This window comes from Balaenoptera borealis (assembly GCF_965194805.1).
Source record: "Balaenoptera borealis genome assembly, chromosome: 10".
Taxonomy (NCBI): Eukaryota; Metazoa; Chordata; class Mammalia; order Artiodactyla; family Balaenopteridae; genus Balaenoptera; species Balaenoptera borealis.
In genome coordinates, this window is record NC_138874.1 from 30,250,333 (window position 1) to 30,275,401 (window position 25,069).

Consider the following 25,069-nt stretch of genomic DNA (forward strand, 5'->3'; position numbering starts at 1 on the left):
AATGGAGCATTGTGATTACAGGGACCATGGAGGATAGTGATGACATCTGTCATGGAACATTGTGCTGACAGGGGCCATGGAGCATTGTGATGACAGGTATAATGTGGCATTGTAATGACAGTGGTCATAGAGCATTGTGATGAAATGGATCATGGAGCAATGTGATTACAGGGACCATGTAGCATTGCGAATGCATAGGCTATGGAGCATTGTGATGACAGGAGTCAAGGAGCATTGTGATGTAAGTGGTCATGGATCATTGTGATGACAAGTGTCCTGGACCATTGTGATGACACGGGTCATGGAGCATTGTGATGGCAAGGGCCATGGCGAATTGTTATGACATGTGTCTTGGGGCATTGTGATGACAGTGGTCATCTAGAATTGTGATAAAAGGTATCATGGAGCACTGTGATGACAGGGGCCATGGAGTATTGTAATGACAAGGCAATGGAACATTGTGATGACAAGTATCATGGAGCTTTGTGATGACACGAGCATTCATCATTATGATGACAAGAGTTCTGGAGCATTGTGATGACAAGGGCATGGAGCATTGTGATTACAGGGTCATGGAGCATTGTGATGACAACTGTCATGGAACATTGTGATGACAGTGTTCATGGAGCATTGTGATGACAAGTGCGATGGCGAATTGTGATGACAAGTGTCATGGGGCATTGTGTTGAAAGGGGCATGGAGCATTGTGACGACAATGGTCATGGAGCATTGTGATGACTGGTATCATGGAGCATTGTTCTGAAAAAGGTCATGGGGCAGTGTAATGACAAGTATCATGGAGGATGTGATGAAAGGAGTCATGGAGCATTGTGATTAAATGGATCATGAGGCATTTTGATGACAAGAGTCATGGAACATTGTGATGACAGGGCTAATGGAGCATTGTGATGACAAGGGCTATGGAGCATTGTGATGACAGGTGTCATGCAGCATTGTGATGAAAGGGGTCATGGATCACTACGATGACATGTGTAATGGAGCATTGTGATGATATGGACATGGAGCATTGTGATAACAGGGGCCAGGGAGCATTGAGATGACAAGAGCAGGGAACATTCTGATGACAGCAGTCTTGTATCATTGTGATGATACCTGTCATGGAACATTGTGCTGACAGGGGCTATAGAGCAATGTGATGACTGGTGTCATGTGGCATTGTGATGACAGTGGTCATAGAGCATTGTGATGAAAAGGATCATGGAGCAATGTGATTACAGGGGCCATGGAGCATTGTGAATACATAGGCCATGGAGCATTGTGATGACAGGGGTCAAGGAGCATTGTGATGAAAGTGGACATGGAGCACTGTGATGACACAGGCATGCAGCATTATGATGACAAGAGTTCTGGAGCATTGTGATGAAAAGGGTATGGAGCATTGTGATTACAGGGGACCAGGAGCATTGTGATTACATGGGCAGTGAATATTGTGATGACAGGGGTCATGGAGCACTGTGATGACTAGTGTCATGGAACATTGTGATGAGAGGGATCATGGAGCACTGTGATGAGAGGGGCCTTGGAGCATTATGATGATAGGCGTCATGGGGCATTGTGATGACAGCGGTCTTGGAGCATTGTGATGAAAGGGATCATGGAGCAATGTGATTACAGGGGCCATGGAGCATTGTGAATGCATAGGCCATGGAGCAATGAAATGACAGGGGTCAAGGAGCATTGTGATGTAAGTTGTCATGGAGCATTGTGATGACAAGTGTCCATGAACATTGTGATGACATGGTTCATGGAGCTTTGTGATGACAAGTGCCATGGCGAATTGTGATGACAGATGTCATGGGGCATTGTGATGACAGTGGTCATGTAGAATTGTAATGAAAGGTATCATGGAGGACTCTGACGACAGGGGCCGTGGAGCACTGTGATGACAGTGGTCATCTAGAATTGTGATGAAATATACCAGGGAGCATTGTGATGACAGGGGTCATGGATCACCGCAATTATAGGGGCCAGGGAGCATTGTGAATACAAAGATCATGGAGCATTGAGATGACAGGGGTCATGGATCATTGTGATGACAAGGGTCCTGGAACCTTGTGATGACACGGTTCATGGAGCATTGTGATGACAAGGTTCTTCAAGCATTGTGATGACACGGGCATGGAGCATTATGATGACAAGAGTTCTGGAGCATTGTGATGAAAAGGGTATGGAGCACTGTGATTACAGGAGACCAGGAGCATTGTGATTACATGGGCAGTGAATATTGTGATGACAGGGGTTCATGGAGCACTGTGATGACAAGTGTCATGGAACATTGTGATGACAGGGTTCATGGAGCATTGTGATGAGAGGGGCCTTGGAGCATTATGATGATACGCGTCATGGGGCCTTGTGATGACAGCGGTCTTGGAGCATTGTGATGAAAGGGATCATGGAGCAATGTGATTACAGGGGCCATGGAGCATTTTGAATGCATAGGCCATGGAGCAGTGTGATGACAGGGGTCATGGAGCATTGTGATGAATGTGGTCATAGTTCATTGTGTTGATAAGTGTCCAGGAACATTGTGATGACATGGATCATGGAGCATTGTGATGACAAGGGCCATGGCGAATTGTGATGACAGGTGTCATGGGGCCTTGTGATGACAGTGGTCATCTAGAATTGTGATGAAAGGTAACATGGAGCACTGTGATAACAGGGGCCATGGAGCATTGTGATGACAAAGGCCATGGAGCATTTTGATGACAAGTGTCATGGAGCATTGTGATGAGACGGGCATGGAGCATTATGATGCCCAGAGTTCTGGAGCATTGTGGTGACAAGGGCATGGAGCATTGTGATGACAAGGGCCATGGCCAATTCTGATGACAGGTGTCATCGGGCATTGTGATGACAGAGGTTATCTAGCATTGTGATGAAAGGTACAATGGATCAATGTGATAACAGGGGCCATGGAGCATTGTGATGATAAAGACCATGGAGCATTTTAATGAAAAGTGTCATGGAGAATTGTGATGAGACGGGCATGGAGCATTATGATGACAAGAGTTCTGGAGCATTGCGTTGACAAGGGAATGGAGCATTGTGATTACAGGGACCATGGAGGATAGTGGTGACATCTGTCATGGAACATTGTGATGACAGTGGTCATGGAGCATTGTAATGACAGGGGCCATGGAGCATTGTGATGACAGGGGTCATGGGGCATTGTGATGACAGTGGTCATGGAGCATTGTGATGAAAGGGGTCATGGAGCACTGTGATCACAGGGGCCATGTATAATTGTGATGACAAAGACCATGGAGCATTGTGATGACAGTTGTCATGGAGCATTGTGTTGAAAGGGGCATGGAGCATTGTGACGACAATGGTCATGGAGCATTGTGATGACTGGTATCATGGAGCATTGTTCTGAAAAAGGTCATGGGGCAGTGTAATGACAAGTATCATGGAGGATGTGATGAAAGGAGTCATGGAGCATTGTGATTAAATGGATCATGAGGCATTTTGATGACAAGAGTCATGGAACATTGTGATGACAGGGCTAATGGAGCATTGTGATGACAAGGGCTATGGAGCATTGTGATGACTGGGGTCATGGAGCATTGTGATGAAAGGGGTCATGGATCACATCGATGACATGGGTAATGGAGCATTGTGATGATATGAGCATGGAGCATTGTGATGACAGGAGCCAGGGAGCATTGAGAATGACAAGGGCAGGGAACATTGTGATGACAGCAGTCATGGATCATTGTGATGATACCTGTCATGGAACATTGTGCTGACAGGGGCTATAGAGCATTGTGATGACAGGTGTCATGTGGCATTGTGATGACAGTGGTCATAGAGCATTGTGATGAAAGTGGTCATGGAGAACTGTGATGACAAGGGAATGGAGCATTATGATGACAAGAGTTCTGGAGCATTGTGATGACAAGGGTATGGAGCATTGTGATTACAGGGGACCAGGAGCATTGTGATTACATGGGCAGTGAATATTGTGATGACAGGGGTCATGGAGCACTGTGATGACTAGTGTCATGGAACATTGTGATGACAGGGATCATGGAGCATTGTGATGAGAGGGGCCTTGGAGCATTATGATGATAGGCGTCATGGGGCATTGTGATGACAGCGGTCTTGGAGTATTGTGATGAAAGGGATCATGGAGCAATGTGATTACAGGAGCCATGGAGCATTGTGAATGCATAGGCCATGGAGCAATGGAATGACAGGGGTCAAGGAGCATTGTGATGTAAGTTGTCATGGAGCATTGTGATGAATCTTGTCCATGAACATTGTGATGACATGGTTCATGGAGCATTGTGATGACAGGTGTCATGTGGAATTGTGATGAGAGCGGTCATATAGAATTGTGATTAAAGGTATCAGGGAGGACTCTGATAACAGGGGCCGTGGAGCACTGTGATGACAGTGGTCATCTAGAATTGTGATGAAATATACCAGGGAGCATTGTGATGACAGGGGTCATGGATCACCGCAATTATAGGGGCCAGGGAGCATTGTGAATACAAAGATCATGGAGCATTGAGATGACAGGGGTCATGGATCATTGTGATGACAAGGGTCCTGGAACCTTGTGATGACACGGTTCATGGAGCATTGTGATGACAAGGTTCTTCAAGCATTGTGATGACACGGGCATGGAGCATTATGATGACAAGAGTTCTGGAGCATTGTGATGAAAAGGGTATGGAGCACTGTGATTACAGGGGACCAGGAGCATTGTGATTACATGGGCAGTGAATATTGTGATGACAGGGGTTCATGGAGCACTGTGATGACAAGTGTCATGGAACATTGTGATGACAGGGTTCATGGAGCATTGTGATGAGAGGGGCCTTGGAGCATTATGATGATAGGCGTCATGGGGTATCGTGATGAGAGTGGTCATAGAACATTGTGATGAAAGGGATCATGGAGCAATGTGATTACAGGGGCCATGGAGCATTTTGAATGCATAGTCCATGGAGCAGTGTGATGACAGGGGTCATGGAGCATTGTGATGAATGTGGTCATAGTTCATTGTGATGATAAGTGTCCAGGAACATTGTGATGACATGGATCATGGAGCATTGTGATGACAAGGGCCATGGCGAATTGTGATGACAGGTGTCATGGGGCATTGTGATGACAGTGGTCATCGAGAATTATGAGGAAAGGTAACATGGAGCACTGTGATAACAGGGGCCATGGAGCATTGTGATGACAAAGGCCATGGAGCATTTTGATGACAAGTGTCATGGAGCATTGTGATGAGACGGGCATGGAGCATTATGATGCCAAGAGTTCTGGAGCATTGCGTTGACAAGGGCATGGAGCATTGTGATGACAAGGACCATGGCCAATTCTGATGACAGGTGTCATCGGGCATTGTGATGACAGAGGTTATCTAGCATTGTGATGAAAGGTACAATGGATCAATGTGATAACAGGGGCCATGGAGCATTGTGATGATAAAGGCCATGGAGCATTTTAATGAAAAGTGTCATGGAGAATTGTGATGAGACGGGCATGGAGCATTATGATGACAAGAGTTCTGGAGCATTGCGTTGACAAGGGAATGGAGCATTGTGATTACAGGGACCATGGAGGATAGTGATGACATCTGTCATGGAACATTGTGCTGACAGGGGCCATGGAGCATTGTGATGACAGGTATAATGTGGCATTGTAATGACAGTGGTCATAGAGCATTGTGATGAAATGGATCATGGAGCAATGTGATTACAGGGACCATGTAGCATTGCGAATGCATAGGCTATGGAGCATTGTGATGACAGGAGTCAAGGAGCATTGTGATGTAAGTGGTCATGGATCATTGTGATGACAAGTGTCCTGGACCATTGTGATGACACGGGTCATGGAGCATTGTGATGGCAAGGGCCATGGCGAATTGTGATGACATGTGTCTTGGGGCATTGTGATGACAGTGGTCATCTAGAATTGTGATAAAAGGTATCATGGAGCACTGTGATGACAGGGGCCATGGAGTATTGTAATGACAAGGCAATGGAACATTGTGATGACAAGTATCATGGAGCTTTGTGATGACACGAGCATTCATCATTATGATGACAAGAGTTCTGGAGCATTGTGATGACAAGGGCATGGAGCATTGTGATTACAGGGTCATGGAGCATTGTGATGACAACTGTCATGGAACATTGTGATGACAGGGTTCATGGAGCATTGTGATGACAAGTGCGATGGCGAATTGTGATGACAGGTGTCATGGGGCATTGTTTTGAAAGGGGCATGGAGCATTGTGACGACAATGGTCATGGAGCATTGTGATGACTGGTATCATGGAGCATTGTTCTGAAAAAGGTCATGGGGCAGTGTAATGACAAGTATCATGGAAGATGTGATGAAAGGAGTCATGGAGCATTGTGATTAAATGTATCATGAGGCATTTTGATGACAAGAGTCATGGAACATTGTGATGACAGGGCTAATGGAGCATTGTGATGACAAGGGCTATGGAGCATTGTGATGACAGGTGTCATGCAGCATTGTGATGAAAGGGGTCATGGATCACTACGATGACATGTGTAATGGAGCATTGTGATGATATGGACATGGAGCATTGTGATAACAGGGGCCAGGGAGCATTGAGATGACAAGAGCAGGGAACATTCTGATGACAGCAGTCTTGTATCATTGTGATGATACCTGTCATGGAACATTGTGCTGACAGGGGTTATAGAGCAATGTGATGACAGGTGTCATGTGGCATTGTGATGACAGTGGTCATAGAGCATTGTGATGAAAAGGATCATGGAGCAATGTGATTACAGGGGCCATGGAGCATTGTGAATACATAGGCCATGGAGCATTGTGATGACAGGGGTCAAGGAGCATTGTGATGAAAGTGGACATGGAGCACTGTGATGACACGGGCATGCAGCATTATGATGACAAGAGTTCTGGAGCATTGTGATGAAAAGGGTATGGAGCATTGTGATTACAGGGGACCAGGAGCATTGTGATTACATGGGCAGTGAATATTGTGATGACAGGGGTTCATGGAGCACTGTGATGACAAGTGTCATGGAACATTGTGATGACAGGGTTCATGGAGCATTGTGATGAGAGGGGCCTTGGAGCATTATGATGATAGGCGTCATGGGGTATTGTGATGAGAGTGGTCATAGAACATCGTGATGAAAGGGATCATGGAGCAATGTGATTACAGGGGCCATGGAGCATTTTGAATGCATAGGCCATGGAGCAGTGTGATGACAGGGGTCATGGATCATTGTGATGAAAAGTGTCCTGGACCATTGTGATGACACGGGTCATGGAGCATTGTGATGGCAAGGGCCATGGCGAATTGTGATGACATGTGTCTTGGGGCATTGTGATGACAGTGGTCATCTAGAATTGTGATAAAAGGTATCATGGAGCACTGTGATGACAGGGGCCATGGAGTATTGTAATGACAAGGCCATGGAACATTGTGATGACAAGTATCATGGAGCTTTGTGATGACACGAGCATTCATCATTATGATGACAAGAGTTCTGGAGCATTGTGATGACAAGGGCATGGAGCATTGTGATTACAGGGTCATGGAGCATTGTGATGACAACTGTCATGGAACATTGTGATGACAGGGTTCATGGAGCATTGTGATTAAAGGGGCCATGGAGCATTTTGATGACAAGGGCAGGCGAACATTTTGATTACATTGGTAATGGAGCATTGTGATGACATGGGCAGGGAACATTGTGAAGACAGGTGTAATGGAACATTGTGATTACAGGGGACATGGAGCATTTTGATGACATGGGCAGGCAACATTGTGATGACAGGTGTCATGGAGCATTGTGATGACAATTGTCATGGAACGTTGTGCTGACAGGGATCATGGAGCATTGTGATGAGACGGTCATTGGAGCATTGTGATGACAGGCGTACTGGAGCCTTCTGAGGAAAGGTGTCATGAGTCGTGATTACAGCGATCATGGAACATTGTGATGACAGTGGTCATGGAGCATTGTAATGACAGGGGCCATGGAGCATTGTGATGACAGGGGTCATGGGGCATTGTGATGACAGTGGTCATGGAGCATTGTGATGAAAGGGGTCATGGAGCACTGTGATCACAGGGGCCATGTATAATTGTGATGACAAAGGCCATGGAGCATTGTGATGACAGTTGTCATGGAGCATTGTGTTGAAAGGGGCATGGAGCATTGTGACGACAATGGTCATGGAGCATTGTGATGACTGGTATCATGGAGCATTGTTCTGAAAGAGGTCATGGGGCAGTGTAATGACAAGTATCATGGAGGATGTGATGAAAGGAGTCATGGAGCATTGTGATTAAATGGATCATGAGGCATTTTGATGACAAGAGTCATGGAACATTGTGATGACAGGGCTAATGGAGCATTGTGATGACAAGGGCTATGGAGCATTGTGATGAATGGGGTCATGGGGCATGGTGATGACAGTGGTCATGGAGCATTGTGATGACAAAGACCACGGAGCATTGTGATGACAGGTGTCATGCAGCATTGTGATGAAAGGGGTCATGGATCACTACGATGACATGGGTAATGGAGCATTGTGATGATACGGGCATGGAGCATTGTGATGACAGGGGTCATGCAGCATTGTGATGACAGGGGCCATGCAGCATTTTGATGACATGGGCATGGAGCATAGTGATGACAAGAGTTCTGGAGCATTTTGATGACGAGGGCATGGATCATTTTGATGACAGGGGCCATGAAGCATTGAGATGACAAGGGAATGGAGCATTGTGATGAAAGCGGTCCTGGAGAATTGTGAGGAAACGGGTCATGGATTATTGTGATGGAAGGGTTCCTGGAGCATTCTGATGACAAGTGCCATGGAGCATTTTAATGAAAGGGGTACTGGAGCATTGTACAGAAATGGTTCATGGATCATCGTGATTACACGGATCATGGAATATTGTGATGACAAGGGTTTCAGAGCATTGCGACGACAGGGGTCATGGAGCATTGTAATAGCAGGGGTGATGGGGCATTGTGATGACAGGGGCATGGAGCATTGTGATGACAGAAGTCATAGAATATTGTGATGACAAGGGCCATGGAGCATTGTCATGAAAGGTCTTATCTGGCATTGTGATGAGAGTGGTCATGGAGCATTGTGATAAAAGTTGTCCTGAAGCACTGTTATTACAGGGGCCATGTAGAATTTTGATGACAAAGGCCATGGAGCATTGTGATGACAGGCATCATGGAGCAATTTGATGAAAGTGGTCATGGAGCATTGTGATGAAATGCGCCATGGAACATTGTGAAGACAAGTGTCCTGGAGCATTGTGATGACAAGGGCCATGGCCAATTCTGATGACAGGTGTCATGGAGCATTGTGATGACAGTGGTCATCTATCATTATGATGAAAGGTATCACGGAGCACTGTGATGACAGGGGCCATGGAGCATTGTGATGACACGGGCATGGAGCATTATGATGAGAAGTGATCTGGAGCATTGCGATGACAAGGGTATGGAGCATTGTGATTACAGGGACCATGGAGCATTGTGAATGCATAGGCCATGGAGCAATGAAATGACAGGGGTCAAGGAGCATTGTGATGTAAGTTGTCATGGAGCATTGTCATGACTATTGTCCATGAACATTGTGATGACATGGTTCATGGAGCATTGTGATGACAAGTGCCATGGCGAATTGTGATGACAGGTGTCATGCGGCATTGTGATGACAGTGGTCATGTAGAATTGTAATGAACGGTATCATGGAGGACTCTGACGACAGGGGCCGTGGAGCACTGTGATGACAGTGGTCATCTAGAATTGTGATGAAATATACCAGGGAGCATTGTGATGACAGGGGTCATGGATCACCACAATTATAGGGGCCAGGGAGCATTGTGAATACAAAGATCATGGAGCATTGAGATGACAGGGGTCATGGATCATTGTGATGACAAGGGTCCTGGAACCTTGTGATGACACGGTTCATGGAGCATTGTGATGACAAGGTTCTTCAAGCATTGTGATGACACGGGCATGGAGCATTATGATGACAAGAGTTCTGGAGCATTGTGATGAAAAGGGTATGGAGCACTGTGATTACAGGGGACCAGGAGCATTGTGATTACATGGGCAGTGAATATTGTGATGACAGGGGTTCATGGAGCACTGTGATGACAAGTGTCATGGAACATTGTGATGACAGGGTTCATGGAGCATTGTGATGAGAGGGGCCTTGGAGCATTATGATGATAGGCGTCATGGGGTATCGTGATGAGAGTGGTCATAGAACATTGTGATGAAAGGGATCATGGAGCAATGTGATTACAGGGGCCATGGAGCATTTTGAATGCATAGTCCATGGAGCAGTGTGATGACAGGGGTCATGGAGCATTGTGATGAATGTGGTCATAGTTCATTGTGATGATAAGTGTCCAGGAACATTGTGATGACATGGATCATGGAGCATTGTGATGACAAGGGCCATGGCGAATTGTGATGACAGGTGTCATGGGGCATTGTGGTGACAGTGGTCATCGAGAATTATGAGGAAAGGTAACATGGAGCACTGTGATAACAGGGGCCATGGAGCATTGTGATGACAAAGGCCATGGAGCATTTTGATGACAAGTGTCATGGAGCATTGTGATGAGACGGGCATGGAGCATTATGATGCCAAGAGTTCTGGAGCATTGCGTTGACAAGGGCATGGAGCATTGTGATGACAAGGGCCATGGCCAATTCTGATGACAGGGGTCATCGGGCATTGTGATGACAGAGGTTATCTAGCATTGTGATGAAAGGTACAATGGATCAATGTGATAACAGGGGCCATGGAGCATTGTGATGATAAAGGCCATGGAGCATTTTAATGAAAAGTGTCATGGAGAATTGTGATGAGACGGGCATGGAGCATTATGATGACAAGAGTTCTGGAGCATTGCGTTGACAAGGGAATGGAGCATTGTGATTACAGGGACCATGGAGGATAGTGATGACATCTGTCATGGAACATTGTGCTGACAGGGGCCATGGAGCATTGTGATGACAGGTATAATGTGGCATTGTAATGACAGTGGTCATAGAGCATTGTGATGAAATGGATCATGGAGCAATGTGATTACAGGGACCATGTAGCATTGCGAATGCATAGGCTATGGAGCATTGTGATGACAGGAGTCAAGGAGCATTGTGATGTAAGTGGTCATGGATCATTGTGATGACAAGTGTCCGGGACCATTGTGATGACACGGGTCATGGAGCATTGTGATGGCAAGGGCCATGGCGAATTGTGATGACATGTGTCTTGGGGCATTGTGATGACAGTGGTCATCTAGAATTGTGATAAAAGGTATCATGGAGCACTGTGATGACAGGAGCCATGGAGTATTGTAATGACAAGGGAATGGAACATTGTGATGACAAGTATCATGGAGCTTTGTGATGACACGAGCATTCATCATTATGATGACAAGAGTTCTGGAGCATTGTGATGACAAGGGCATGGAGCATTGTGATTACAGGGTCATGGAGCATTGTGATGACAACTGTCATGGAACATTGTGATGACAGGGTTCATGGAGCATTGTGATGACAAGTGCGATGGCGAATTGTGATGACAGGTGTCATGGGGCATTGTGTTGAATGGGGCATGGAGCATTGTGACGACAATGGTCATGGAGCATTGTGATGACTGGTATCATGGAGCATTGTTCTGAAAAAGGTCATGGGGCAGTGTAATGACAAGTATCATGGAGGATGTGATGAAAGGAGTCATGGAGCATTGTGATTAAATGGATCATGAGGCATTTTGATGACAAGAGTCATGGAACATTGTGATGACAGGGCTAATGGAGCATTGTGATGACAAGGGCTATGGAGCATTGTGATGACAGGTGTCATGCAGCATTGTGATGAAAGGGGTCATGGATCACTACGATGACATGTGTAATGGAGCATTGTGATGATATGGACATGGAGCATTGTGATAACAGGGGCCAGGGAGCATTGAGATGACAAGAGCAGGGAACATTCTGATGACAGCAGTCTTGTATCATTGTGATGATACCTGTCATGGAACATTGTGCTGACAGGGGCTATAGAGCATTGTGATGACAGGTGTCATGTGGCATTGTGATGACAGTGGTCATAGAGCATTGTGATGAAAAGGATCATGGAGCAATGTGATTACAGGGGCCATGGAGCATTGTGAATACATAGGCCATGGAGCATTGTGATGACAGGGGTCAAGGAGCATTGTGATGAAAGTGGACATGGAGCACTGTGATGACACGGGCATGCAGCATTATGATGACAAGAGTTCTGGAGCATTGTGATGAAAAGGGTATGGAGCATTGTGATTACAGGGGACCAGGAGCATTGTGATTACATGGGCAGTGAATATTGTGATGACAGGGGTCATGGAGCACTGTGATGACTAGTGTCATGGAACATTGTGATGAGAGGGATCATGGAGCACTGTGATGAGAGGGACCTTGGAGCATTATGATGATAGGCGTCATGGGGCATTGTGATGACAGCGGTCTTGGAGCATTGTGATGAAAGGGATCATGGAGCAATGTGATTACAGGGGCCATGGAGCATTGTGAATGCATAGGCCATGGAGCAATGAAATGACAGGGGTCAAGGAGCATTGTGATGTAAGTTGTCATGGAGCATTGTGATGACAAGTGTCCATGAACATTGTGATGACATGGTTCATGGAGCTTTGTGATGACAAGTGCCATGGCGAATTGTGATGACAGGTGTCATGGGGCATTGTGATGACAGTGGTCATGTAGAATTGTAATGAAAGGTATCATGGAGGACTCTGACGACAGGGGCCGTGGAGCACTGTGATGACAGTGGTCATCTAGAATTGTGATGAAATATACCAGGGAGCATTGTGATGACAGGGGTCATGGATCACCGCAATTATAGGGGCCAGGGAGCATTGTGAATACAAAGATCATGGAGCATTGAGATGACAGGGGTCATGGATCATTGTGATGACAAGGGTCCTGGAACCTTGTGATGACACGGTTCATGGAGCATTGTGATGACAAGGTTCTTCAAGCATTGTGATGACACGGGCATGGAGCATTATGATGACAAGAGTTCTGGAGCATTGTGATGAAAAGGGTATGGAGCACTGTGATTACAGGGGACCAGGAGCATTGTGATTACATGGGCAGTGAATATTGTGATGACAGGTGTTCATGGAGCACTGTGATGACAAGTGTCATGGAACATTGTGATGACAGGGTTCATGGAGCATTGTGATGAGAGGGGCCTTGGAGCATTATGATGATAGGCGTCATGGGGTATTGTGATGAGAGTGGTCATAGAACATTGTGATGAAAGGGATCATGGAGCAATGTGATTACAGGGGCCATGGAGCATTTTGAATGCATAGTCCATGGAGCAGTGTGATGACAGGGGTCATGGAGCATTGTGATGAATGTGGTCATAGTTCATTGTGATGATAAGTGTCCAGGAACATTGTGATGACATGGATCATGGAGCATTGTGATGACAAGGGCCATGGCGAATTGTGATGACAGGTGTCATGGGGCATTGTGGTGACAGTGGTCATCGAGAATTATGAGGAAAGGTAACATGGAGCACTGTGATAACAGGGGCCATGGAGCATTGTGATGACAAAGGCCATGGAGCATTTTGATGACAAGTGTCATGGAGCATTGTGATGAGACGGGCATGGAGCATTATGATGCCAAGAGTTCTGGAGCATTGCGTTGACAAGGGCATGGAGCATTGTGATGACAAGGGCCATGGCCAATTCTGATGACAGGTGTCATCGGGCATTGTGATGACAGAGGTTATCTAGCATTGTGATGAAAGGTACAATGGATCAATGTGATAACAGGGGCCATGGAGCATTGTGATGATAAAGGCCATGGAGCATTTTAATGAAAAGTGTCATGGAGAATTGTGATGAGACGGGCATGGAGCATTATGATGACAAGAGTTCTGGAGCATTGCGTTGACAAGGGAATGGAGCATTGTGATTACAGGGACCATGGAGGATAGTGATGACATCTGTCATGGAACATTGTGCTGACAGGGGCCATGGAGCATTGTGATGACAGGTATAATGTGGCATTGTAATGACAGTGGTCATAGAGCATTGTGATGAAATGGATCATGGAGCAATGTGATTACAGGGACCATGTAGCATTGCGAATGCATAGGCTATGGAGCATTGTGATGACAGGAGTCAAGGAGCATTGTGATGTAAGTGGTCATGGATCATTGTGATGACAAGTGTCCGGGACCATTGTGATGACACGGGTCATGGAGCATTGTGATGGCAAGGGCCATGGCGAATTGTGATGACATGTGTCTTGGGGCATTGTGATGACAGTGGTCATCTAGAATTGTGATAAAAGGTATCATGGAGCACTGTGATGACAGGAGCCATGGAGTATTGTAATGACAAGGGAATGGAACATTGTGATGACAAGTATCATGGAGCTTTGTGATGACACGAGCATTCATCATTATGATGACAAGAGTTCTGGAGCATTGTGATGACAAGGGCATGGAGCATTGTGATTACAGGGTCATGGAGCATTGTGATGACAACTGTCATGGAACATTGTGATGACAGGGTTCATGGAGCATTGTGATGACAAGTGCGATGGCGAATTGTGATGACAGGTGTCATGGGGCATTGTGTTGAATGGGGCATGGAGCATTGTGACGACAATGGTCATGGAGCATTGTGATGACTGGTATCATGGAGCATTGTTCTGAAAAAGGTCATGGGGCAGTGTAATGACAAGTATCATGGAGGATGTGATGAAAGGAGTCATGGAGCATTGTGATTAAATGGATCATGAGGCATTTTGATGACAAGAGTCATGGAACATTGTGATGACAGGGCTAATGGAGCATTGTGATGACAAGGGCTATGGAGCATTGTGATGACAGGTGTCATGCAGCATTGTGATGAAAGGGGTCATGGATCACTACGATGACATGTGTAATGGAGCATTGTGATGATATGGACATGGAGCATTGTGATAACAGGGGCCAGGGAGCATTGAGATGACAAGAGCAGGGAACATTCTGATGACAGCAGTCTTGTATCATTGTGATGATACCTGTCATGGAACATTGTGCTGACAGGGGCTATAGAGCATTGTGATGACAGGTGTCATGTGGCATTGTGATGACAGTGGTCATAGAGCATTGTGATGAAAAGGATCATGGAGCAATGTGATTACAGGGGCCATGGAGCATTGTGAATACATAGGCCATGGAGCATTGTGATGACAGGGGTCAAGGAGCATTGTGATGAAAGTGGACATGGAGCACTGTGATGACACGGGCATGCAGCATTATGATGACAAGAGTTCTGGAGCATTGTGATGAAAAGGGTATGGAGCATTGTGATTACAGGGGACCAGGAGCATTGTGATTACATGGGCAGTGAATATTGTGATGACAGGGGTCATGGAGCACTGTGATGACTAGTGTCATGGAACATTGTGATGAGAGGGATCATGGAGCACTGTGATGAGAGGGGCCTTGGAGCATTATGATGATAGGCGTCATGGGGCATTGTGATGACAGCGGTCTTGGAGCATTGTGATGAAAGGGATCATGGAGCAATGTGATTACAGGGGCCATGGAGCATTGTGAATGCATAGGCCATGGAGCAATGAAATGACAGGGGTCAAGGAGCATTGTGATGTAAGTTGTCATGGAGCATTGTGATGACAAGTGTCCATGAACATTGTGATGACATGGTTCATGGAGCTTTGTGATGACAAGTGCCATGGCGAATTGTGATGACAGGTGTCATGGGGCATTGTGATGACAGTGGTCATGTAGAATTGTAATGAAAGGTATCATGGAGGACTCTGACGACAGGGGCCGTGGAGCACTGTGATGACAGTGGTCATCTAGAATTCTGATGAAATATACCAGGGAGCATTGTGATGACAGGGGTCATGGATCACCGCAATTATAGGGGCCAGGGAGCATTGTGAATACAAAGATCATGGAGCATTGAGATGACAGGGGTCATGGATCATTGTGATGACAAGGGTCCTGGAACCTTGTGATGACACGGTTCATGGAGCATTGTGATGACAAGGTTCTTCAAGCATTGTGATGACACGGGCATGGAGCATTATGATGACAAGAGTTCTGGAGCATTGTGATGAAAAGGGTATGGAGCACTGTGATTACAGGAGACCAGGAGCATTGTGATTACATGGGCAGTGAATATTGTGATGACAGGGGTTCATGGAGCACTGTGATGACAAGTGTCATGGAACATTGTGATGACAGGGTTCATGGAGCATTGTGATGAGAGGGGCCTTGGAGCATTATGATGATACGCGTCATGGGGCCTTGTGATGACAGCGGTCTTGGAGCATTGTGATGAAAGGGATCATGGAGCAATGTGATTACAGGGGCCATGGAGCATTTTGAATGCATAGGCCATGGAGCAGTGTGATGACAGGGGTCATGGAGTATTGTGATGAATGTGGTCATAGTTCATTGTGATGATAAGTGTCCAGGAACATTGTGATGACATGGATCATGGAGCATTGTGATGACAAGGGCCATGGCGAATTGTGATGACAGGTGTCATGGGGCATTGTGATGACAGTGGTCATCGAGAATTATGAGGAAAGGTAACATGGAGCACTGTGATAACAGGGGCCATGGAGCATTGTGATGACAAAGGCCATGGAGCATTTTGATGACAAGTGTCATGGAGCATTGTGATGAGACGGGCATGGAGCATTATGATGCCAAGAGTTCTGGAGCATTGCGTTGACAAGGGCATGGAGCATTGTGATGACAAGGGCCATGGCCAATTCTGATGACAGGTGTCATCGGGCATTGTGATGACAGAGGTTATCTAGCATTGTGATGAAAGGTACAATGGATCAATGTGATAACAGGGGCCATGGAGCATTGTGATGATAAAGGCCATGGAGCATTTTAATGAAAAGTGTCATGGAGAATTGTGATGAGACGGGCATGGAGCATTATGATGACAAGAGTTCTGGAGCATTGCGTTGACAAGGGAATGGAGCATTGTGATTACAGGGACCATGGAGGATAGTGATGACATCTGTCATGGAACATTGTGCTGACAGGGGCCATGGAGCATTGTGATGACAGGTATAATGTGGCATTGTAATGACAGTGGTCATAGAGCATTGTGATGAAATGGATCATGGAGCAATGTGATTACAGGGACCATGTAGCATTGCGAATGCATAGGCTATGGAGCATTGTGATGACAGGAGTCAAGGAGCATTGTGATGTAAGTGGTCATGGATCATTGTGATGACAAGTGTCCGGGACCATTGTGATGACACGGGTCATGGAGCATTGTGATGGCAAGGGCCATGGCGAATTGTTATGACATGTGTCTTGGGGCATTGTGATGACAGTGGTCATCTAGAATTGTGATAAAAGGTATCATGGAGCACTGTGATGACAGGAGCCATGGAGTATTGTAATGACAAGGCAATGGAACATTGTGATGACAAGTATCATGGAGCTTTGTGATGACACGAGCATTCATCATTATGATGACAAGAGTTCTGGAGCATTGTGATGACAAGGGCATGGAGCATTGTGATTACAGGGTCATGGAACATTGTGATGACAACTGTCATGGAACATTGTGATGACAGGGTTCATGGAGCATTGTGATGACAAGTGCGATGGCGAATTGTGATGACAGGTGTCATGGGGCATTGTGTTGAATGGGGCATGGAGCATTGTGACGACAATGGTCATGGAGCATTGTGATGACTGGTATCATGGAGCATTGTTCTGAAAAAGGTCATGGGGCAGTGTAATGACAAGTATCATGGAGGATGTGATGAAAGGAGTCATGGAGCATTGTGATTAAATGGATCATGAGGCATTTTGATGACAAGAGTCATGGAACATTGTGATGACAGGGCTAATGGAGCATTGTGATGACAAGGGCTATGGAGCATTGTGATGACAGGTGTCATGCAGCATTGTGATGAAAGGGGTCATGGATCACTACGATGACATGTGTAATGGAGCATTGTGATGATATGGACATGGAGCATTGTGATAACAGGGGCCAGGGAGCATTGAGATGACAAGAGCAGGGAACATTCTGATGACAGCAGTCTTGTATCATTGAGATGATACCTGTCATGGAACATTGTGCTGACAGGGTCTATAGAGCATTGTGATGACAGGTGTCATGTGGCATTGTGATGACAGTGGTCATAGAGCATTGTGATGAAAAGGATCATGGAGCAATGTGATTACAGGGGCCATGGAGCATTGTGAATACATAGGCCATGGAGCATTGTGATGACAGGGGTCAAGGAGCATTGTGATGAAAGTGGACATGGAGCACTGTGATGACACGGGCATGCAGCATTATGATGACAAGAGTTCTGGAGCATTGTGATGAAAAGGGTATGGAGCATTGTGATTACAGGGGACCAGGAGCATTGTGATTACATGGGCAGTGAATATTGTGATGACAGGGGTCATGGAGCACTGTGATGACTAGTGTCATGGAACATTGTGATGAGAGGGATCATGGAGCACTGTGATGAGAGGGGCCTTGGAGCATTATGATGATAGGCGTCATGGGGCATTGTGATGACAGCGGTCTTGGAGCATTGTGATGAAAGGGATCATGGAGCAATGTGATTACAGGGGCCATGGAGCATTGTGAATGCATAGGCCATGGAGCAATGAAATGACAGGGGTCAAGGAGCATTGTGATGTAAGTTGTCATGGAGCATTGTGATGACAAGTGTCCATGAACATTGTGATGACATGGTTCATGGAGCTTTGTGATGACAAGTGCCATGGCGAATTGTGATGACAGGTGTCATGGGGCATTGTGATGACAGTGGTCATGTAGAATTGTAATGAAAGGTATCATGGAGGACTCTGACGACAGGGGCCGTGGAGCACTGTGATGACAGTGGTCATCTAGAATTGTGATGAAATATACCAGGGAGCATTGTGATGACAGGGGTCATGGATCACCGCAATTATAGGGGCCAGGGAGCATTGTGAATACAAAGATCATGGAGCATTGAGATGACAGGGGTCATGGATCATTGTGATGACAAGGGTCCTGGAACCTTGTGATGACACGGTTCATGGAGCATTGTGATGACAAGGTTCTTCAAGCATTGTGATGACACGGGCATGGAGCATTATGATGACAAGAGTTCTGGAGCATTGTGATGAAAAGGGTATGGAGCACTGTGATTACAGGAGACCAGGAGCATTGTGATTACATGGGCAGTGAATATTGTGATGACAGGGGTTCATGGAGCACTGTGATGACAAGTGTCATGGAACATTGTGATGACAGGGTTCATGGAGCATTGTGATGAGAGGGGCCTTGGAGCATTATGATGATACGCGTCATGGGGCCTTGTGATGACAGCGGTCTTGGAGCATTGTGATGAAAGGGATCATGGAGCAATGTGATTACAGGGGCCATGGAGCATTTTGAATGCATAGGCCATGGAGCAGTGTGATGACAGGGGTCATGGAGCATTGTGATGAATGTGGTCATAGTTCATTGTGATGATAAGTGTCCAGGAACATTGTGATGACATGGATCATGGAGCATTGTGATGACAAGGGCCATGGCGAATTGTGATGACAGGTGTCATGGGGCATTGTGATGACAGTGGTCATCGAGAATTATGAGGAAAGGTAACATGGAGCACTGTGATAACAGGGGCCATGGAGCATTGTGATGACAAAGGCCATGGAGCATTTTGATGACAAGTGTCATGGAGCATTGTGATGAGACGGGCATGGAGCATTATGATGCCAAGAGTTCTGGAGCATTGCGTTGACAAGGGCATGGAGCATTGTGATGACAAGGGCCATGGCCAATTCTGATGACAGGTGTCATCGGGCATTGTGATGACAGAGGTTATCTAGCATTGTGATGAAAGGTACCATGGATCACTGTGATAACAGGGGCCATGGAGCATTGTGATGATAAAGGCCATGGAGCATTTTAATGAAAAGTGTCATGGAGAATTGTGATGAGACGGGCATGGAGCATTATGATGCCAAGAGTTCTGGAGCATTGCGTTGACAAGGGCATGGAGCATTGTGATGACAAGGGCCATGGCCAATTCTGATGACAGGTGTCATCGGGCATTGTGATGACAGAGGTTATCTAGCATTGTGATGAAAGGTACAATGGATCAATGTGATAACAGGGGCCATGGAGCGTTGTGATGATAAAGGCCATGGAGCATTTTAATGAAAAGTGTCATGGAGAATTGTGATGAGACGGGCATGGAGCATTATGATGACAAGAGTTCTGGAGCATTGCGTTGACAAGGGAATGGAGCATTGTGATTACAGGGACCATGGAGGAGAGTGATGACATCTGTCATGGAACATTGTGCTGACAGGGGCCATGGAGCATTGTGATGACAGGTATAATGTGTCATTGTAATGACAGTGGTCATAGAGCATTGTGATGAAATGGATCATGGAGCAATGTGATTACAGGGACCATGTAGCATTGCGAATGCATAGGCTATGGAGCATTGTGATGACAGGAGTCAAGGAGCATTGTGATGTAAGTGGTCATGGATCATTGTGATGACAAGTGTCCTGGACCATTGTGATGACACTGGTCATGGAGCATTGTGATGGCAAGGGCCATGGCGAATTGTTATGACATGTGTCTTGGGGCATTGTGATGACAGTGGTCATCTAGAATTGTGATAAAAGGTATCATGGAGCACTGTGATGACAGGGGCCATGGAGTATTGTAATGACAAGGCAATGGAACATTGTGATGACAAGTATCATGGAGCTTTGTGATGACACGAGCATTCATCATTATGATGACAAGAGTTCTGGAGCATTGTGATGACAAGGGCATGGAGCATTGTGATTACAGGGTCATGGAGCATTGTGATGACAACTGTCATGGAACATTGTGATGACAGGGTTCATGGAGCATTGTGATGACAAGTGCGATGGCGAATTGTGATGACAGGTGTCATGGGGCATTGTGTTGAAAGGGGCATGGAGCATTGTGACGACAATGGTCATGGAGCATTGTGATGACTGGTATCATGGAGCATTGTTCTGAAAAAGGTCATGGGGCAGTGTAATGACAAGTATCATGGAGGATGTGATGAAAGGAGTCATGGAGCATTGTGATTAAATGGATCATGAGGCATTTTGATGACAAGAGTCATGGAACATTGTGATGACAGGGCTAATGGAGCATTGTGATGACAAGGGCTATGGAGCATTGTGATGACAGGTGTCATGCAGCATTGTGATGAAAGGGGTCATGGATCACTACGATGACATGTGTAATGGAGCATTGTGATGATATGGACATGGAGCATTGTGATAACAGGGGCCAGGGAGCATTGAGATGACAAGAGCAGGGAACATTCTGATGACAGCAGTCTTGTATCATTGTGATGATACCTGTCATGGAACATTGTGCTGACAGGGGCTATAGAGCAATGTGATGACAGGTGTCATGTGGCATTGTGATGACAGTGGTCATAGAGCATTGTGATGAAAAGGATCATGGAGCAATGTGATTACAGGGGCCATGGAGCATTGTGAATACATAGGCCATGGAGCATTGTGATGACAGGGGTCAAGGAGCATTGTGATGAAAGTGGACATGGAGCACTGTGATGACACGGGCATGCAGCATTATGATGACAAGAGTTCTGGAGCATTGTGATGAAAAGGGTATGGAGCATTGTGATTACAGGGGACCAGGAGCATTGTGATTACATGGGCAGTGAATATTGTGATGACAGGGGTTCATGGAGCACTGTGATGACAAGTGTCATGGAACATTGTGATGACAGGGTTCATGGAGCATTGTGATGAGAGGGGCCTTGGAGCATTATGATGATAGGCGTCATGGGGTATTGTGATGAGAGTTGTCATAGAACATCGTGATGAAAGGGATCATGGAGCAATGTGATTACAGGGGCCATGGAGCATTTTGAATGCATAGGCCATGGAGCAGTGTGATGACAGGGGTCATGGATCATTGTGATGAAAAGTGTCCTGGACCATTGTGATGACACGGGTCATGGAGCATTGTGATGGCAAGGGCCATGGCGAATTGTGATGACATGTGTCTTGGGGCATTGTGATGACAGTGGTCATCTAGAATTGTGATAAAAGGTATCATGGAGCACTGTGATGACAGGGGCCATGGAGTATTGTAATGACAAGGCCATGGAACATTGTGATGACAAGTATCATGGAGCTTTGTGATGACACGAGCATTCATCATTATGATGACAAGAGTTCTGGAGCATTGTGATGACAAGGGCATGGAGCATTGTGATTACAGGGTCATGGAGCATTGTGATGACAACTGTCATGGAACATTGTGATGACAGGGTTCATGGAGCATTGTGATTAAAGGGGCCATGGAGCATTTTGATGACAAGGGCAGGCGAACATTTTGATTACATTGGTAATGGAGCATTGTGATGACATGGGCAGGGAACATTGTGAAGACAGGTGTAATGGAACATTGTGATTACAGGGGACATGGAGCATTTTGATGACATGGGCAGGCAACATTGTGATGACAGGTGTCATGGAGCATTGTGATGACAATTGTCATGGAACGTTGTGCTGACAGGGATCATGGAGCATTGTGATGAGACGGTCATTGGAGCATTGTGATGACAGGCGTACTGGAGCCTTCTGAGGAAAGGTGTCATGAGTCATTGTGATTACAGCGATCATGGAACATTGTGATGACAGTGGTCATGGAGCATTGTAATGACAGGGGCCATGGAGCATTGTGATGACAGGGGTCATGGGGCATTGTGATGACAGTGGTCATGGAGCATTGTGATGAAAGGGGTCATGGAGCACTGTGATCACAGGGGCCATGTATAATTGTGATGACAAAGGCCATGGAGCATTGTGATGACAGTTGTCATGGAGCATTGTGTTGAAAGGGGCATGGAGCATTGTGACGACAATGGTCATGGAGCATTGTGATGACTGGTATCATGGAGCATTGTTCTGAAAGAGGTCATGGGGCAGTGTAATGACAAGTATCATGGAGGATGTGATGAAAGGAGTCATGGAGCATTGTGATTAAATGGATCATGAGGCATTTTGATGACAAGAGTCATGGAACATTGTGATGACAGCGCTAATGGAGCATTGTGATGACAAGGGCTATGGAGCATTGTGATGAATGGGGTCATGGGGCATGGTGATGACAGTGGTCATGGAGCATTGTGATGACAAAGACCACGGAGCATTGTGATGACAGGTGTCATGCAGCATTGTGATGAAAGGGGTCATGGATCACTACGATGACATGGGTAATGGAGCATTGTGATGATACGGGCATGGAGCATTGTGATGACAGGGGTCATGCAGCATTGTGATGACAGGGGCCATGCAGCATTTTGATGACATGGGCATGGAGCATAGTGATGACAAGAGTTCTGGAGCATTTTGATGACGAGGGCATGGATCATTTTGATGACAGGGGCCATGAAGCATTGAGATGACAAGGGAATGGAGCATTGTGATGAAAGCGGTCCTGGAGAATTGTGAGGAAACGGGTCATGGATTATTGTGATGGAAGGGTTCCTGGAGCATTCTGATGACAAGTGCCATGGAGCATTTTAATGAAAGGGGTACTGGAGCATTGTACAGAAATGGTTCATGGATCATCGTGATTACACGGATCATGGAATATTGTGATGACAAGGGTTTCAGAGCATTGCGACGACAGGGGTCATGGAGCATTGTAATAGCAGGGGTGATGGGGCATTGTGATGACAGGGGCATGGAGCATTGTGATGACAGAAGTCATAGAATATTGTGATGACAAGGGCCATGGAGCATTGTCATGAAAGGTCTTATCTGGCATTGTGATGAGAGTGGTCATGGAGCATTGTGATAAAAGTTGTCCTGAAGCACTGTTATTACAGGGGCCATGTAGAATTTTGATGACAAAGGCCATGGAGCATTGTGATGACAGGCATCATGGAGCAATTTGATGAAAGTGGTCATGGAGCATTGTGATGAAATGCGCCATGGAACATTGTGAAGACAAGTGTCCTGGAGCATTGTGATGACAAGGGCCATGGCCAATTCTGATGACAGGTGTCATGGAGCATTGTGATGACAGTGGTCATCTATCATTATGATGAAAGGTATCACGGAGCACTGTGATGACAGGGGCCATGGAGCATTGTGATGACACGGGCATGGAGCATTATGATGAGAAGTGATCTGGAGCATTGCGATGACAAGGGTATGGAGCATTGTGATTACAGGGACCATGGAGCATTGTGAATGCATAGGCCATGGAGCAATGAAATGACAGGGGTCAAGGAGCATTGTGATGTAAGTTGTCATGGAGCATTGTCATGACTATTGTCCATGAACATTGTGATGACATGGTTCATGGAGCATTGTGATGACAAGTGCCATGGCGAATTGTGATGACAGGTGTCATGCGGCATTGTGATGACAGTGGTCATGTAGAATTGTAATGAACGGTATCATGGAGGACTCTGACGACAGGGGCCGTGGAGCACTGTGATGACAGTGGTCATCTAGAATTGTGATGAAATATACCAGGGAGCATTGTGATGACAGGGGTCATGGATCACCGCAATTATAGGGGCCAGGGAGCATTGTGAATACAAAGATCATGGAGCATTGAGATGACAGGGGTCATGGATCATTGTGATGACAAGGGTCCTGGAACCTTGTGATGACACGGTTCATGGAGCATTGTGATGACAAGGTTCTTCAAGCATTGTGATGACACGGGCATGGAGCATTATGATGACAAGAGTTCTGGAGCATTGTGATGAAAAGGGTATGGAGCACTGTGATTACAGGGGACCAGGAGCATTGTGATTACATGGGCAGTGAATATTGTGATGACAGGTGTTCATGGAGCACTGTGATGACAAGTGTCATGGAACATTGTGATGACAGGGTTCATGGAGCATTGTGATGAGAGGGGCCTTGGAGCATTA